Source organism: Equus caballus, unplaced genomic scaffold (assembly GCF_041296265.1).
Source record: "Equus caballus isolate H_3958 breed thoroughbred unplaced genomic scaffold, TB-T2T unassigned-0002539, whole genome shotgun sequence".
In the NCBI taxonomy this organism is placed as follows: domain Eukaryota; kingdom Metazoa; phylum Chordata; class Mammalia; order Perissodactyla; family Equidae; genus Equus; species Equus caballus.
This window is the reverse complement of record NW_027222343.1, coordinates 4097198-4114581: the sequence shown is the minus strand read 5'-3', so window position 1 is coordinate 4114581 and position 17384 is coordinate 4097198.

Genomic DNA, 17384 nt, shown 5'->3' with positions numbered 1-17384 from the left:
CCTGATCTGGCTGAAGTAGGACTCCTGCTCTGGGTTTGCTACATTGCCCTAGAGCTGAAAGGCACAACGTGCAGGCATCTTTCCAAAGGGCGAGTTGGGCCCCACAGCATCTTGCTTCCAACTCTTTGGGAAGCTAAGAAACAACTCGCTCTGCACAGTGCTCTTACAGCCTACCGGGAACATCTCTTCCAAAGGCCTGTGAAACGCAGTTTCTTTGCAGGCCTGATCTGGCTGAAGAAGGACTTCTGCTCTGGGTGTGCTACTTTGCCCTAGAGCTGAAAGGCACAACGTGCAGGCTTCTTTCCAAAGGGCGAGTTGGGCCCCACAGCATCTTGCTTCCAGCTCTTGGGGAAGCTAAGAAACAACTCGCTCTTGCCCAGTGCTCTTACAGCCTACCGGGAACATCTCTTCCAAATGCCTGTGAAACGCAGTTTCTTTGCAGGCCTGATCTGGCTGAAGTAGGACTTCTGCTCTGGGTGTGCTACTTTGCCCTAGAGCTGAAAGGCACAACGTGCAGGCTTCTTTCCAAAGGGCGAGTTGGGCCCCACAGCATCTTGCTTCCAGCTCTTTGGGAAGCTAAGAAACCACTCGCTCTGCACAGTGCTCTTACAGCCTACCGGGAACATCTCTTCCAAGGGCTCTGAAATGCAGTTTCTTTGCAGGCCTGATCTGGCTGAAGTAGGACTTCTGCTCTGGGTGTGCTACTTTGCCCTAGAGCTGAAAGGCACAACGTGCAGGCTTCTTTCCAAAGGGTGAGTTGGGCCCCACAGCATCTTGCTTCCAGCTCTTTGGGAAGCTAAGAAACAACTCGCTCTACACAGTGCTCTTACAGCCTACCGGGAAGGTCTCTTCCAAAGACCTTTGAAACGCAGTTTCTTTGCAGGCCTGATCTGGCTGAAGTAGGACTCCTGCTCTGGGTTTGCTACATTGCCCTAGAGCTGAAAGGCACAACGTGCAGGCATCTTTCCAAAGGGCGAGTTGGGCCCCACAGCATCTTGCTTCCAGCTCTTTGGGAAGCTAAGAAACAACTCGCTCTGCACAGTGCTCTTACAGCCTACCGGGAACATCTCTTCCAAAGGCCTGTGAAACGCAGTTTCTTTGCAGGCCTGATCTGGCTGAAGTAGGACTTCTGCTCTGGGTGTGCTACTTTGCCCTAGAGCTGAAAGGCACAACGTGCAGGCTTCTTTCCAAAGGGTGAGTTGGGCCCCACAGCATCTTGCTTCCAGCTCTTTGGGAAGCTAAGAAACAACTCGCTCTGCACAGTGCTCTTACAGCCTACCGGGAACATCTCTTCCAAAGGCCTGTGAAACGCAATTTCTTTGGAGGCCTGATCTGGCTGAGGTAGGACTTCTGCTCTGGGTGTGCTACTTTGCCCTGGAGCTGAAAGGCACAACGTGCAGGCTTCTTTCCAAAGGGCGAGTTGGGCCCCACAGCATCTTGCTTCCAGCTCTTTGGGAAGCTAAGAAACAACTCGCTCTACACAGTGCTCTTACAGCCTACCGGGAAGGTCTCTTCCAAAGACCTTTGAAACGCAGTTTCTTTGCAGGCCTGATCTGGCTGAAGTAGGACTTCTGCTCTGGGTGTGCTACTTTGCCCTAGAGCTGAAAGGCACAACGTGCAGGCTTCTTTCAATACGGCGATTTGGGCCCCATAGCATCTTGCTTCCAGCTCTTTGGGAAGCTAAGAAACCACTCGCTCTGCACAGTGCTCTTACAGCCTACCGGGAACATCTCTTCCAAAGGCCTGTGAAATGCAGTTTCTTTGCAGGCCTGATCTGGCTGAAGTAGGACTTCTGCTCTGGGTGTGCTACTTTGCCCTAGAGCTGAAAGGCACAACGTGCAGGCTTCTTTCCAAAGGGCGAGTTGGGCCCCACAGCATCTTGCTTCCAGCTCTTTGGGAAGCTAAGAAACATCTCGCTCTGCACAGGGCTCTTACAGCCTACCGGGAACATCTCTTCCAAAGGCCTGTGAAACGCAGTTTCTTTGCAGGCCTGATCTGGCTGAAGTAGGACTTCTGCTCTGGGTGTGCTACTTTGCCCTAGAGCTGAAAGGCACAACGTGCAGGCTTCTTTCCAAAGGGTGAGTTGGGCCCCACAGCATCTTGCTTCCAGCTCTTTGGGAAGCTAAGAAACAACTCGCTCTGCACAGTGCTCTTACAGCCTACCGGGAACATCTCTTCCAAAGGCCTCTGAAACGCAATTTCTTTGGAGGCCTGATCTGGCTGAGGTAGGACTTCTGCTCTGGGTGTGCTACTTTGCCCTGGAGCTGAAAGGCACAACGTGCAGGCTTCTTTCCAAAGGGCGAGTTGGGCCCCACAGCATCTTGCTTCCAGCTCTTTGGGAAGCTAAGAAACAACTCGCTCTACACAGTGCTCTTACAGCCTACCGGGAAGGTCTCTTCCAAAGACCTTTGAAACGCAGTTTCTTTGCAGGCCTGATCTGGCTGAAGTAGGACTCCTGCTCTGGGTTTGCTACATTGCCCTAGAGCTGAAAGGCACAACGTGCAGGCATGTTTCCAAAGGGCGAGTTGGGCCCCACAGCATCTTGCTTCCAGCTCTTTGGGAAGCTAAGAAACAACTCGCTCTGCACAGTGCTCTTACAGCCTACCGGGAACATCTCTTCCAAAGGCCTGTGAAACGCAGTTTCTTTGCAGGCCTGATCTGGCTGAAGTAGGACTTCTGCTCTGGGTGTGCTACTTTGCCCTAGAGCTGAAAGGCACAACGTGCAGGCTTCTTTCCAAATGGCGAGTTGGGCCCCACAGCATCTTGCTTCCAGCTCTTGGGGAAGCTAAGAAACAACTCGCTCTTGCCCAGTGCTCTTACAGCCTACCGGGAACATCTCTTCCAAAGGCCTGTGAAACGCAGTTTCTTTGCAGGCCTGATCTGGCTGAAGTAGGACTTCTGCTCTGGGTGTGCTACTTTGCCCTAGAGCTGAAAGGCACAACGTGCAGGCTTCTTTCCAAAGGGCGAGTTGGGCCCCACAGCATCTTGCTTCCAGCTCTTTGGGAAGCTAAGAAACAACTCGCTCGGCACAGTGCTCTTACTGCCTACCGGGAACATCTCTTCCAAAGGCCTGTGAAACGCAGTTTCTTTGCAGGCCTGATCTGGCTGAAGTAGGACTTCTGCTCTGGGTGTGCTACTTTGCCCTAGAGCTGAAAGGCACAACGTGCAGGCTTCTTTCCAAAGGGCGAGATGGGCCCCACAGCATCTTGCTTCCAGCTCTTTGGGAAGCTAAGAAACCACTCGCTGTGCACAGTGCTCTTACATCCTACCGGGAACATCTCTTCCAAAGGCCTGTGAAACGCAGTTTCTTTGCAGGCCTGATCTGGCTGAAGTAGGACTTCTGCTCTGGGTGTGCTTCTTTGCCCTATAGCTGAAAGGCACAACGTGCAGGCTTCTTTCCAAAGGGCGAGTTGGGCCCCACAGCATCTTGCTTCCAGCTCTTTGGGAAGCTAAGAAACCACTCGCTCTGCACAGTGCTCTTACAGCCTACCGGGAACATCTCTTCCAAAGGCCTGTGAAACGCAGTTTCTTTGCAGGCCTGATCTGGCTGAAGTAGGACTCCTGCTCTGGGTGTGCTACTTTGCCCTAGAGCTGAAAGGCACAACGTGCAGGCTTCTTTCCAAAGGGCGAGTTGGGCCCCACAGCATCTTGCTTCCAGCTCTTGGGGAAGCTAAGAAACAACTCGCTCTGCACAGTGCTCTTACAGCCTACCGGGAACATCTCTTCCAAAGGCCTGTGAAACGCAGTTTCTTTGCAGGCCTGATCTGGCTGAAGTAGGACTTCTGCTCTGGGTGTGCTACTTTGCCCTAGAGCTGAAAGGCACAACGTGCAGGCTTCTTTCCAAAGGGCGAGTTGGGCCCCACAGCATCTTGCTTCCAGCTCTTTGGGAAGCTAAGAAACCACTCGCTCTGCACAGTGCTCTTACAGCCTTCCGGGAACATCTCTTCCAAAGGTCTGTGAAACGCAGTTTCTTTGCATGCCTGATCTGGCTGAAGTAGGACTTCTGCTCTGGGTGTGCTACTTTGCCCTAGAGCGGAAATGCACAACGTGCAGGCTTCTTTCCAAAGGGCGAGTTGGGCCCCACGGCATCTTGCTTCCAGCTCTTTGGGAAGCTAAGAAACGACTCGCTCTGCACAGTGCTCTTACAGCCTACCGGGAACATCTCTTCCAAAGGCCTGTGAAATGCTGTTTCTTTGCAGGCATGATCTGGCTGAAGTAGGACTTCTGCTCTGGGTGTACTACTTTGCCCTAGAGCTGAAAGGCACAACGTGCAGGCTTCTTTCCAAAGGGCGAGTTGGGCCCCACAGCATCTTGCTTCCAGCTCTTTGGGAAGCTAAGAAACAACTCGCTCTGCACAGTGCTCTTACGGCCTACCGGGAACATCTCTTCCAAAGGCCTGTGAAACGCAGTTTCTTTGCAGGCCTGATCTGGCTGAAGTAGGACTTCTGCTCTGGGTGTGCTACTTTGCCCTAGAGCTGAAAGGCACAACGTGCAGGCTTCTTTCCAAAGGGCGAGTTGGGCCCCACAGCATCTTGCTTCCAGCTCTTGGGGAAGCTAAGAAACAACTCGCTCTGCACAGTGCTCTTACAGCCTACCGGGAACATCTCTTCCAAAGGCCTGTGAAACGCAGTTTCTTTGCAGGCCTGATCTGGCTGAAGTAGGACTTCTGCTCTGGGTGTGCTACTTTGCCCTAGAGCTGAAAGGCACAACGTGCAGGCTTCTTTCCAAAGGGCGAGTTGGGCCCCACAGCATCTTGCTTCCAGCTCTTGGGGAAGCTAAGAAACCACTCGCTCTGCACAGTGCTCTTACAGCCTACCGGGAACATCTCTTCCAAAGGCCTGTGAAACGCAGTTTCTTTGCAGGCCTGATGTGGCTGAAGTAGGACTTCTGCTCTGGGTGTGCTTCTTTGCCCTAGAGCTGAAAGGCACAACGTGCAGGCTTCTTTCCAAAGGGCGAGTTGGGCCCCACAGCATCTTGCTTCCAGGTCTTTGGGAAGCTAAGAAACCACTCGCTCTGCACAGTGCTATTACAGCCTACCGGGAACATCTCTTCCAAAGGCCTGTGAAACGCAGTTTCTAGGAAGGCCAGATCTTGCTGAAGTAGGACTTCTGCTCTGGGTGTGCTACTTTGCCCTAGAGCTGAAAGGCAGAACGTGCAGGCTTCTTTCCAAATGGCGAGATGGGCCCCTCAGCATCTTGCTTCCAGCTCTTTCGGAACCTAAGAAACCACTCGCTCTGCACAGTGCTCTTACAGCCTACCGGGAACATCTCTTCCAAAGGCCTGTGAAACGCAATTTCTTTGCAGGCCTGATCTGGCTGAAGTAGGACTTCTGCTCTGGGTGTGCTACTTTGCCCTGGAGCTGAAAGGCACAACGTGCAGGCTTCTTTCGAAAGGGCGAGTTGGGCCCCACAGCATCTTGCTTCCAGCTCTTTGGGAAGCTAAGAAACAACTCGCTCTACACAGTGCTCTTACAGCCTACCGGGAAGGTCTCTTCCACAGACCTTTGAAACGCAGTTTCTTTGCAGGCCTGATCTGGCTGTAGTAGGACTTCTGCTCTGGTGTGCTACTTTGCCCTAGAGCTGAAAGGCACAACGTGCAGGCTTCTTTCCAAAGGGCGAGTTGGGCCCCACAGCATCTTGCTTCCAGCTCTTGGGGAAGCTAAGAAACCACTCGCTCTGCACAGTGCTCTTACAGCCTACCGGGAACATCTCTTCCAAAGGCCTGTGAAACGCAGTTTCTTTGCATGCCTGCTCTGGCTGAAGTAGGACTTCTGCTCTGGGTGTGCTACTTTGCCCTAGAGCTAAAAGGCACAACGTGCAGGCTTCTTTCCAAAGGGCGAGTTGGGCCCCACAGCATCTTGCTTCCATCCCTTTGGGAAGCTAAGAAACCACTCGCTCTGCACAGTGCTCTTACAGCCTACCGGGAACATCTCTTCCAAAGGCCTGTGAAACGCAGTTTCTTTGCAGGCCTGATCTGGCTGAAGTAGGACTTCTGCTCTGGGTGTGCTACTTTGCCCTAGAGCGGAAAGGCACAACGTGCAGGCTTCTTTCCAAAGGGCGAGATGGGTGCCACAGCATCTTGCTTCCAGCTCTTTGGGAAGCTAAGAAACCACTGGCTCTGCACAGTGCTCTTACAGCCTACCGGGAACATCTCTTCCAAAGGCCTGTGAAACGCAGTTTCTTTGCAGGCCTGATCTGGCTGAAGTAGGACTTCTGCTCTGGGTGTGCTACTTTGCCCTAGAGCGGAAAGGCACAACGTGCAGGCTTCTTTCCAAAGGGCGAATTGGGCCCCACAGCATCTTGCTTCCAGCTCTTTGGGAAGCTAAGAAACAACTCGCTCTGCACAGTGCTCTTACAGCCTACCGGGAACATCTCTTCCAAAGGCCTGTGAAACGCAGTTTCTTTGCAGGCCTGATCTGGCTGAAGTAGGACTTCTGCTCTGGGTGTGCTACTTTGCCCTAGAGCTGAAAGGCACAACGTGCAGGCTTCTTTCCAAAGGGCGAGTTGGGCCCCACAGCATCTTGCTTCCAGCTCTTTGGGAAGCTAAGAAACAACTCGCTCTGCACAGTGCTCTGACAGCCTAGTGGGAACATCTCTTCCAAAGGCCTGTGAAACGCAGTTTCTTTGCAGGCCTGATCTGGCTGAAGTAGGACTTCTGCTCTGGGTGTGCTACTTTGCCCTAGAGCTGAAAGGCACAACGTGCAGGCTTCTTTCCAAAGGGCGAGTTGGGCCCCACAGCATCTTGGTTCCAGCTCTTTGGGAAGCTAAGAAACAACTCGATCTGCACAGTGCTCTTACAGCCTACCGGGAACATCTCTTCCAAAGGCCTGTGAAACGCAGTTTCTTTGCAGGCCTGATCTGGCTGAAGTAGGACTTCTGCTCTGGGTGTGCTACTTTGCCCTAGAGCTGAAAGGCACAACGTGCAGGCTTCTTTCCAAAGGGCGAGTTGGGCCCCACAGCATCTTGCTTCCAGCTCTTGGGGAAGCTAAGAAACAACTCGCTCTGCACAGTGCTCTTACAGCCTACCAGGAACATGTCTTCCAAAGGCCTGTGAAACGCAGTTTCTTTGCAGGCCTGATCTGGCTGAAGTAGGACTTCTGCTCTGGGTGTGCTACTTTGCCCTGGAGCTGAAAGGCACAACGTGCAGTCATCTTTCAAAAAGGCGAATTGGGCCCCACAGCATCTTGCTTCCAGCTCTTTGGGAAGCTAAGAAACAACTCGCTCTGCACAGTGCTCTTACAGCCTACCGGGAACGTCACTTCCAAAGGCCTGTGAAACGCAGTTTCTTTGCAGGCCTGATCTGGCTGAAGTAGGACTTCTGCTCTGGGTGTGCTACTTTGCCCTAGAGCTGAAAGGCACAACGTGAAGGCTTCTTTCCAAAGGGCGAGTTGGGCCCCACAGCATCTTGCTTCCATCCCTTTGGGAAGCTAAGAAACAACTCGCTCTGCACAGTGCTCTTACAGCCTACCGCTAACATCTCTTCCAAAGGCTTGTGAAACGTAGTTTCTTTGCAGGCCTGATCTGGCTGAAGTAGGACTTCTGCTCTGGGTGTGCTTCTTTGCCGTAGAGCTGAAAGGCACAACGTGCAGGCTTCTTTCCAAAGGGCGAGATGGGCCCCACAGCATCTTGCTTCCAGCTCTTTGGGAAGCTAAGAAACCACTCGCTCTGCACAGTGCTCTTACAGCCTACCGGGAACATCTCTTCCAAATGCCTGTGAAACGCAGTTTCTTTGCAGGCCTGATCTGGCTGAAGTAGGACTTCTGCTCTGGGTGTGCTACTTTGCCCTAGAGCTGAAAGGCACAACGTGCAGGCTTCTTTCCAAAGGGCGAGTTGGGCCCCACAGCATCTTGCTTCCAGCTCTTTGGGAAGCTAAGAAACAACTCGCTCGGCACAGTGCTCTTACGGCCTACCGGGAACATCTCTTCCAAAGGCCTGTGAAACGCAGTTTCTTTGCAGGCCTGATCTGGCTGAAGTAGGACTTCTGCTCTGGGTGTGCTACTTTGCCCTAGAGCTGAAAGGCACAACGTGCAGGCTTCTTTCCAAAGGGCGAGATGGGCCCCACAGCATCTTGCTTCCAGCTCTTTGGGAAGCTAAGAAACCACTCGCTCTGCACAGTGCTCTTACAGCCTAGTGGGAACATCTCTTCCAAAGGCCTGTGAAACGCAGTTTCTTTGCAGGCCTGATCTGGCTGAAGTAGGACTTCTGCTCTGGGTGTGCTACTTTGCCCTAGAGCTGAAAGGCACAACGTGCAGGCTTCTTTCCAAAGGGCGAGTTGGGCCCCACAGCATCTTGCTTCCAGCTCTTTGGGAAGCTAAGAAACCACTCGCTCTGCACAGTGCTCTTACAGCCTTCCGGGAACATCTCTTCCAAAGGCCTGTGAAACGCAGTTTCTTTGCAGGCCTGATCTGCCTGAAGTAGGACTTCTGCTCTGGGTGTGCTACTTTGCCCTAGAGCGGAAATGCACAACGTGCAGGCTTCTTTCCAAAGGGCGAGTTGGGCCCCACGGCATCTTGCTTCCAGCTCTTTGGGAAGCTAAGAAACAACTCGCTCTGCACAGTGCTCTTACAGCCTACCGGGAACATCTCTTCCAAAGGCCTGTGAAACGCAGTTTCTTTGCAGGCCTGATCTGGCTGAAGTAGGACTTCTGCTCTGGGTGTACTACTTTGCCCTAGAGCTGAAAGGCACAACGTGCAGGCTTCTTTCCAAAGGGCGAGTTGGGCCCCACAGCATCTTGCTTCCAGCTCTTTGGGAAGCTAAGAAACAACTCGCTCTGCACAGTGCTCTTACGGCCTACCGGGAACATCTCTTCCAAAGGCCTGTGAAACGCAGTTTCTTTGCAGGCCTGATCTCGCTGAAGTAGGACTTCTGCTCTGGGTGTGCTACTTTGCCCTAGAGCTGAAAGGCACAACGTGCAGGCTTCTTTCCAAAGGGCGAGTTGGGCCCCACAGCATCTTGCTTCCAGCTCTTGGGGAAGCTAAGAAACAACTCGCTCTGCACAGTGCTCTTACAGCCTACCGGGAACATCTCTTCCAAAGGCCTGTGAAACGCAGTTTCTTTGCAGGCCTGATCTGGCTGAAGTAGGACTTCTGCTCTGGGTGTGCTACTTTGCCCTAGAGCTGAAAGGCACAACGTGCAGGCTTCTTTCCAAAGGGCGAGTTGAGCCCCACAGCATCTTGCTTCCAGCTCTTTGGGAAGCTAAGAAACCACTCGCTCTGCACAGTGCTCTTACAGCCTACCGGGAACATCTCTTCCAAAGGCCTGTGAAACGCAGTTTCTTTGCAGGCCAGATGTGGCTGAAGTAGGACTTCTGCTCTGGGTGTGCTTCTTTGCCCTAGAGCTGAAAGGCACAACGTGCAGGCTTCTTTCCAAAGGGCGAGTTGGGCCCCACAGCATCTTGCTTCCAGGTCTTTGGGAAGCTAAGAAACCACTCGCTCTGCACAGTGCTATTACAGCCTACCGGGAACATCTCTTCCAAAGGCCTGTGAAACGCAGTTTCTAGGAAGGCCAGATCTTGCTGAAGTAGGACTTCTGCTCTGGGTGTGCTACTTTGCCCTAGAGCTGAAAGGCAGAACGTGCAGGCTTCTTTCCAAATGGCGAGATGGGCCCCTCAGCATCTTGCTTCCAGCTCTTTCGGAACCTAAGAAACCACTCGCTCTGCACAGTGCTCTTACAGCCTACCGGGAACATCTCTTCCAAAGGCCTGTGAAACGCAATTTCTTTGCAGGCCTGATCTGGCTGAAGTAGGACTTCTGCTCTGGGTGTGCTACTTTGCCCTGGAGCTGAAAGGCACAACGTGCAGGCTTCTTTCGAAAGGGCGAGTTGGGCCCCACAGCATCTTGCTTCCAGCTCTTTGGGAAGCTAAGAAACAACTCGCTCTACACAGTGCTCTTACAGCCTACCGGGATGGTCTCTTCCACAGACCTTTGAAACGCAGTTTCTTTGCAGGCCTGATCTGGCTGTAGTAGGACTTCTGCTCTGGGTGTGCTACTTTGCCCTAGAGCTGAAAGGCACAACGTGCAGGCTTCTTTCCAAAGGGCGAGTTGGGCCCCACAGCATCTTGCTTCCAGCTCTTGGGGAAGCTAAGAAACCACTCGCTCTGCACAGTGCTCTTACAGCCTACCGGGAACATCTCTTCCAAAGGCCTGTGAAACGCAGTTTCTTTGCATGCCTGCTCTGGCTGAAGTAGGACTTCTGCTCTGGGTGTGCTACTTTGCCCTAGAGCTGAAAGGCACAACGTGCAGGCTTCTTTCCAAAGGGCGAGTTGGGCCCCACAGAATCTTGCTTCCATCCCTTTGGGAAGCTAAGAAACCACTCGCTCTGCACAGTGCTCTTACAGCCTACCGGGAACATCTCTTCCAAAGGCCTGTGAAACGCAGTTTCTTTGCAGGCCTGATCTGGCTGAAGTAGGACTTCTGCTCTGGGTGTGCTACTTTGCCCTAGAGCGGAAAGGCACAACGTGCAGGCTTCTTTCCAAAGGGCGAGATGGGTGCCACAGCATCTTGCTTCCAGCTCTTTGGGAAGCTAAGAAACCACTGGCTCTGCACAGTGCTCTTACAGCCTACCGGGAACATCTCTTCCAAAGGCCTGTGAAACGCAGTTTCTTTGCAGGCCTGATCTGGCTGAAGTAGGACTTCTGCTCTGGGTGTGCTACTTTGCCCTAGAGCTGTAAGGCACAACGTGCAGGCTTCTTTCCAAAGGGCGAGTTGGGCCCCACAGCATCTTGCTTCCAGCTCTTGGGGAAGCTAAGAAACAACTCGCTCTGCACAGTGCTCTTACAGCCTACCGGGGACATCTCTTCCAAAGGCCTGTGAAACGCAGTTTCTTTGCAGGCCTGATCTGGCTGAAGTAGGACTACTGCTCTGGGTGTGCTACTTTGCCCTAGAGCTGAAAGGCACAACGTGCAGGCTTCTTTCCAAAGGGCGAGTTGGGCCCCACAGCATCTTCCTTCCAGCTCTTTGGGAAGCTAAGAAACCACTCGTTCTGCACAGTGCTCTTACAGCCTACCGGGAACATCTCTTCCAAAGACCTGTGAAACGCAGTTTCTTTGCAGGCCTGATCTGGCTGAAGTAGGACTTCTGCTCTGGGTGTGCTACGTTGCCCTAGAGCGGAAATGCACAACGTGCAGGCTTCTTTCCAAAGGGCGAGTTGGGCCCCACAGCATCTTGCTTCCATCCCTTTGGGAAGCTAAGAAACAACTCGCTCTGCACAGTGCTGTTACAGCCTACCGCTAACATCTCTTCCAAAGGCCTGTGAAACGCAGTTTCTTTGCAGGCCTGATCTGGCTGAAGTAGGACTTCTGCTCTGGGTGTGCTACTTTGCCCTAGAGCTGAGAGGCACAACGTGCAGGCTTCTTCCCAAAGGGCGAGATGGGCCCCACAGCATCTTGCTTCCAGCTCTTGGGGAAGCTAAGAAACAACTCGCTCTGCACAGTGCTCTTACAGCCTACCGGGCACATCTCTTCCAAAGGCCTGTGAAACGCAGTTTCTTTGCAGGCCTGATCTGGCTGAAGTAGGACTTCTGCTCTGGGTGTGCTACTTTGCCCTAGAGCTGAAAGGCACAACGTGCAGGCTTCTTTCCAAAGGGCGAGTTGGGCCCCACAGCATCTTGATTCCAGCTCTTTGGGAAGCTAAGAAACCACTCGCTCTGCACAGTGCTCTTACAGCCTACCGGGAACATCTCTTCCAAAGGCCTGTGAAACGCAGTTTCTTTGCAGGCCTGATCTGGCTGAAGTAGGACTTCTGCTCTGGGTGTGCCACTTTGCCCTAGAGCGGAAAGGCACAACGTGCAGGCTTCTTTCCAAAGGGCGAGTTGGGCCCCACAGCATCTTGCTTCCAGCTCTTTGGGAAGCTAAGAAACAACTCGCTCTGCACAGTGCTCTTACAGCCTAGTGGGAACATCTCTTCCAAAGGCCTGTGAAATGCAGTTTCTTTGCAGGCCTGATCTGGCTGAAGTAGGACTTCTGCTCTGGGTGTACTACTTTGCCCTAGAGCTGAAAGGCACAACGTGCAGGCTTCTTTCCAAAGGGCGAGTTGGGCCCCACAGCATCTTGCTTCCAGCTCTTTGGGAAGCTAAGAAACAACTCGCTCTGCACAGTGCTCTTACAGCCTACCGGGAACATCTCTTCCAAAGGCCTGTGAAACGCAGTTTCTTTGCAGGCCTGATCTGGCTGAAGTAGGACTTCTGCTCTGGGTGTGCTACTTTGCCCTAGAGCGGAAAGGCACAACGTGCAGGCTTCTTTCCAAAGGGCGAGTTGGGCCCCACAGCATCTTGCTTCCAGCTCTTAGGGAAGCTAAGAAACCACTCGCTCTGCACAGTGCTCTTACAGCCTACCGGGAACATCTCTTCCAAAGGCCTGTGAAACGCAGTTTCTTTGCAGGCCTGATCTGGCTGAAGTAGGACTTCTGCTCTGGGTGTGCTACTTTGCCCTAGAGCTGAAAGGCACAACGTGCAGGCTTCTTTCCAAAGGGCGAGTTGGGCCCCACAGCATCTTGCTTCCAGCTCTTTGGGAAGCTAAGAAACAACTCGCTCTGCACAGTGCTCTTACAGCCTACCGGGAACATGTCTTCCAAAGGCCTGTGAAACGCAGTTTCTTTGCAGGCCTGATCTGGCTGAAGTAGGACTTCTGCTCTGGGTGTGCTGCTTTGCCCTAGAGCTGAAAGGCACAACGTGCAGGCTTCTTTCCAAAGGGCGAGTTGGGCCCCACAGCGTCTTGCTTCCAGCTCTTTGGGAAGCTAAGAAACCACTCTCTCTGCACAGTGCTCTTACAGCCTACCGGGAACATCTCTTCCAAAGGCCTGTGAAACGCAGTTTCTTTGAAGGCCAGATCTGGCTGAAGTAGGACTTCTGCTCTGGGTGTGCTACTTTGCCCTAGAGCTGAAAGGCACAACGTGAAGGCTTCTTTCCAAAGGGCGAGTTGGGCCCCACAGCATCTTGCTTCCATGCCTTTGGGAAGCTAAGAAACCACTCGCTCTGCACAGTGCTCTTACAGCCTACCGGGAACATCTCTTCCAAAGACCTGTGAAACGCAGTTTCTTTGCAGGCCTGATCTGGCTGAAGTAGGACTTCTGCTCTGGGTGTGCTACGTTGCCCTAGAGCGGAAATGCACAACGTGCAGGCTTCTTTCCAAAGGGCGAGTTGGGCCCCACAGCATCTTGCTTCCATCCCTTTGGGAAGCTAAGAAACAACTCGCTCTGCACAGTGCTCTTACAGCCTACCGCTAACATCTCTTCCTAAGGCCTGTGAAACGCAGTTTCTTTGCAGGCCTGATCTGGCTGAAGTAGGACTTCTGCTCTGGGTGTGCTACTTTGCCCTAGAGCTGAAAGGCACAACGTGCAGGCTTCTTTCCAAAGGGCGAGATGGGCCCCACAGCATCTTGCTTCCAGCTCTTTGGGAAGCTAAGAAACCACTCGCTCTGCACAGTGCTCTTACAGCCTACCGGGAACATCTCTTCCAAAGGCCTGTGAAACGCAGTTTCTTTGCAGGCCTGATCTGGCTGAAGTAGGACTTCTGCTCTGGGTGTGCTACTTTGCCCTAGAGCTGAAAGGCACAACGTGCAGGCTTCTTTCCAAAGGGCGAGTTGGGCCCCACAGCATCTTGCTCCCAGCTCTTTGGGAAGCTAAGAAACCATTCGCTCTGCACAGTGCTCTTACAGCCTACCGGGAACATCTCTTCCAAAGGCCTGTGAAACGCAGTTTCTTTGCAGGCCTGATCTGGCTGAAGTAGGACTTCTGCTCTGGGTGTGCTACTTTGCCCTAGAGCGGAAAGGCACAACGTGCAGGCTTCTTTCCAAAGGGCGAGTTGGGCCCCACAGCATCTTGCTTCCAGCTCTTTGGGAAGCTAAGAAACAACTCGCTCTGCACAGTGCTCTTACAGCCTACCGGGAACATCTCTTCCAAAGGCCTGTGAAACGCAGTTTCTTTGCAGGCCTGATCTGGCTGAAGTAGGACTTCTGCTCTGGGTGTGCTACTTTGCCCTAGAGCGGAAAGGCACAACGTGCAGGCTTCTTTCCAAAGGGCGAGTTGGGCCCCACAGCATCTTGCTTCCAGCTCTTAGGGAAGCTAAGAAACCACTCGCTCTGCACAGTGCTCTTACAGCCTACCGGGAACATCTCTTCCAAAGGCCTGTGAAACGCAGTTTCTTTGCAGGCCTGATCTGGCTGAAGTAGGACTTCTGCTCTGGGTGTGCTACTTTGCCCTAGAGCTGAAAGGCACAACGTGCAGGCTTCTTTCCAAAGGGCGAGTTGGGCCCCACAGCATCTTGCTTCCAGCTCTTTGGGAAGCTAAGAAACAACTCGCTCTGCACAGTGCTCTTACAGCCTACCGGGAACATGTCTTCCAAAGGCCTGTGAAACGCAGTTTCTTTGCAGGCCTGATCTGGCTGAAGTAGGACTTCTGCTCTGGGTGTGCTACTTTGCCCTAGAGCTGAAAGGCACAACGTGCAGGCTTCTTTCCAAAGGGCGAGTTGGGCCCCACAGCATCTTGCTTCCAGCTCTTTGGGAAGCTAAGAAACCACTCTCTCTGCACAGTGCTCTTACAGCCTACCGGGAACATCTCTTCCAAAGGCCTGTGAAACGCAGTTTCTTTGAAGGCCAGATCTGGCTGAAGTAGGACTTCTGCTCTGGGTGTGCTACTTTGCCCTAGAGCTGAAAGGCACAACGTGAAGGCTTCTTTCCAAAGGGCGAGTTGGGCCCCACAGCATCTTGCTTCCATCCCTTTGGGAAGCTAAGAAACCACTCGCTCTGCACAGTGCTCTTACAGCCTACCGGGAACATCTCTTCCAAAGACCTGTGAAACGCAGTTTCTTTGCAGGCCTGATCTGGCTGAAGTAGGACTTCTGCTCTGGGTGTGCTACGTTGCCCTAGAGCGGAAATGCACAACGTGCAGGCTTCTTTCCAAAGGGCGAGTTGGGCCCCACAGCATCTTGCTTCCATCCCTTTGGGAAGCTAAGAAACAACTCGCTCTGCACAGTGCTCTTACAGCCTACCGCTAACATCTCTTCCAAAGGCCTGTGAAACGCAGTTTCTTTGCAGGCCTGATCTGGCTGAAGTAGGACTTCTGCTCTGGGTGTGCTACTTTGCCCTAGAGCTGAAAGGCACAACGTGCAGGCTTCTTTCCAAAGGGCGAGATGGGCCCCACAGCATCTTGCCTCCAGCTCTTTGGGAAGCTAAGAAACCACTCGCTCTGCACAGTGCTCTTACAGCCTACCGGGAACATCTCTTCCAAAGGCCTGTGAAACGCAGTTTCTTTGCAGGCCTGATCTGGCTGAAGTAGGACTTCTGCTCTGGGTGTGCTACTTTGCCCTAGAGCTGAAAGGCACAACGTGCAGGCTTCTTTCCAAAGGGCGAGTTGGGCCCCACAGCATCTTGCTCCCAGCTCTTTGGGAAGCTAAGAAACCACTCGCTCTGCACAGTGCTCTTACAGCCTACCGGGAACATCTCTTCCAAAGGCCTGTGAAACGCAGTTTCTTTGCAGGCCTGATCTGGCTGAAGTAGGACTTCTGCTCTGGGTGTGCTACTTTGCCCTAGAGCGGAAAGGCACAACGTGCAGGCTTCTTTCCAAAGGGCGAGTTGGGCCCCACAGCATCTTGCTTCCAGCTCTTTGGGAAGCTAAGAAACAACTCGCTCTGCACAGTGCTCTTACAGCCTACCGGGAACATCTCTTCCAAAGGCCTGTGAAACGCAGTTTCTTTGCAGGCCTGATCTGGTTGAAGTAGGACTTCTGCTCTGGGTGTGCTACTTTGCCCTAGAGCGGAAAGGCACAACGTGCAGGCTTCTTTCCAAAGGGCGAGTTGGGCCCCACAGCATCTTGCTTCCAGCTCTTAGGGAAGCTAAGAAACCACTCGCTCTGCACAGTGCTCTTACAGCCTACCGGGAACATCTCTTCCAAAGGCCTGTGAAACGCAGTTTCTTTGCAGGCCTGATCTGGCTGAAGTAGGACTTCTGCTCTGGGTGTGCTACTTTGCCCTAGAGCTGAAAGGCACAACGTGCAGGCTTCTTTCCAAAGGGCGAGTTGGGCCCCACAGCATCTTGCTTCCAGCTCTTTGGGAAGCTAAGAAACAACTCGCTCTGCACAGTGCTCTTACAGCCTACCGGGAACATGTCTTCCAAAGGCCTGTGAAACGCAGTTTCTTTGCAGGCCTGATCTGGCTGAAGTAGGACTTCTGCTCTGGGTGTGCTACTTTGCCCTAGAGCTGAAAGGCACAACGTGCAGGCTTCTTTCCAAAGGGCGAGTTGGGCCCCACAGCATCTTGCTTCCAGCTCTTTGGGAAGCTAAGAAACCACTCTCTCTGCACAGTGCTCTTACAGCCTACCGGGAACATCTCTTCCAAAGGCCTGTGAAACGCAGTTTCTTTGAAGGCCAGATCTGGCTGAAGTAGGACTTCTGCTCTGGGTGTGCTACTTTGCCCTAGAGCTGAAAGGCACAACGTGAAGGCTTCTTTCCAAAGGGCGAGTTGGGCCCCACAGCATCTTGCTTCCATCCCTTTGGGAAGCTAAGAAACCACTCGCTCTGCACAGTGCTCTTACAGCCTACCGGGAACATCTCTTCCAAAGACCTGTGAAACGCAGTTTCTTTGCAGGCCTGATCTGGCTGAAGTAGGACTTCTGCTCTGGGTGTGCTACGTTGCCCTAGAGCGGAAATGCACAACGTGCAGGCTTCTTTCCAAAGGGCGAGTTGGGCCCCACAGCATCTTGCTTCCATCCCTTTGGGAGGCTAAGAAACAACTCGCTCTGCACAGTGCTCTTACAGCCTACCGCTAACATCTCTTCCAAAGGCCTGTGAAACGCAGTTTCTTTGCAGGCCTGATCTGGCTGAAGTAGGACTTCTGCTCTGGGTGTGCTACTTTGCCCTAGAGCTGAAAGGCACAACGTGCAGGCTTCTTTCCAAAGGGCGAGATGGGCCCCACAGCATCTTGCTTCCAGCTCTTTGGGAAGCTAAGAAACCACTCGCTCTGCACAGTGCTCTTACAGCCTACCGGGAACATCTCTTCCAAAGGCCTGTGAAACGCAGTTTCTTTGCAGGCCTGATCTGGCTGAAGTAGGACTTCTGCTCTGGGTGTGCTACTTTGCCCTAGAGCTGAAAGGCACAACGTGCAGGCTTCTTTCCAAAGGGCGAGTTGGGCCCCACAGCATCTTGCTCCCAGCTCTTTGGGAAGCTAAGAAACCACTCGCTCTGCACAGTGCTCTTACAGCCTACCGGGAACATCTCTTCCAAAGGCCTGTGAAACGCAGTTTCTTTGCAGGCCTGATCTGGCTGAAGTAGGACTTCTGCTCTGGGTGTGCTACTTTGCCCTAGAGCGGAAAGGCACAACGTGCAGGCTTCTTTCCAAAGGGCGAGTTGGGCCCCACAGCATCTTGCTTCCAGCTCTTTGGGAAGCTAAGAAACAACT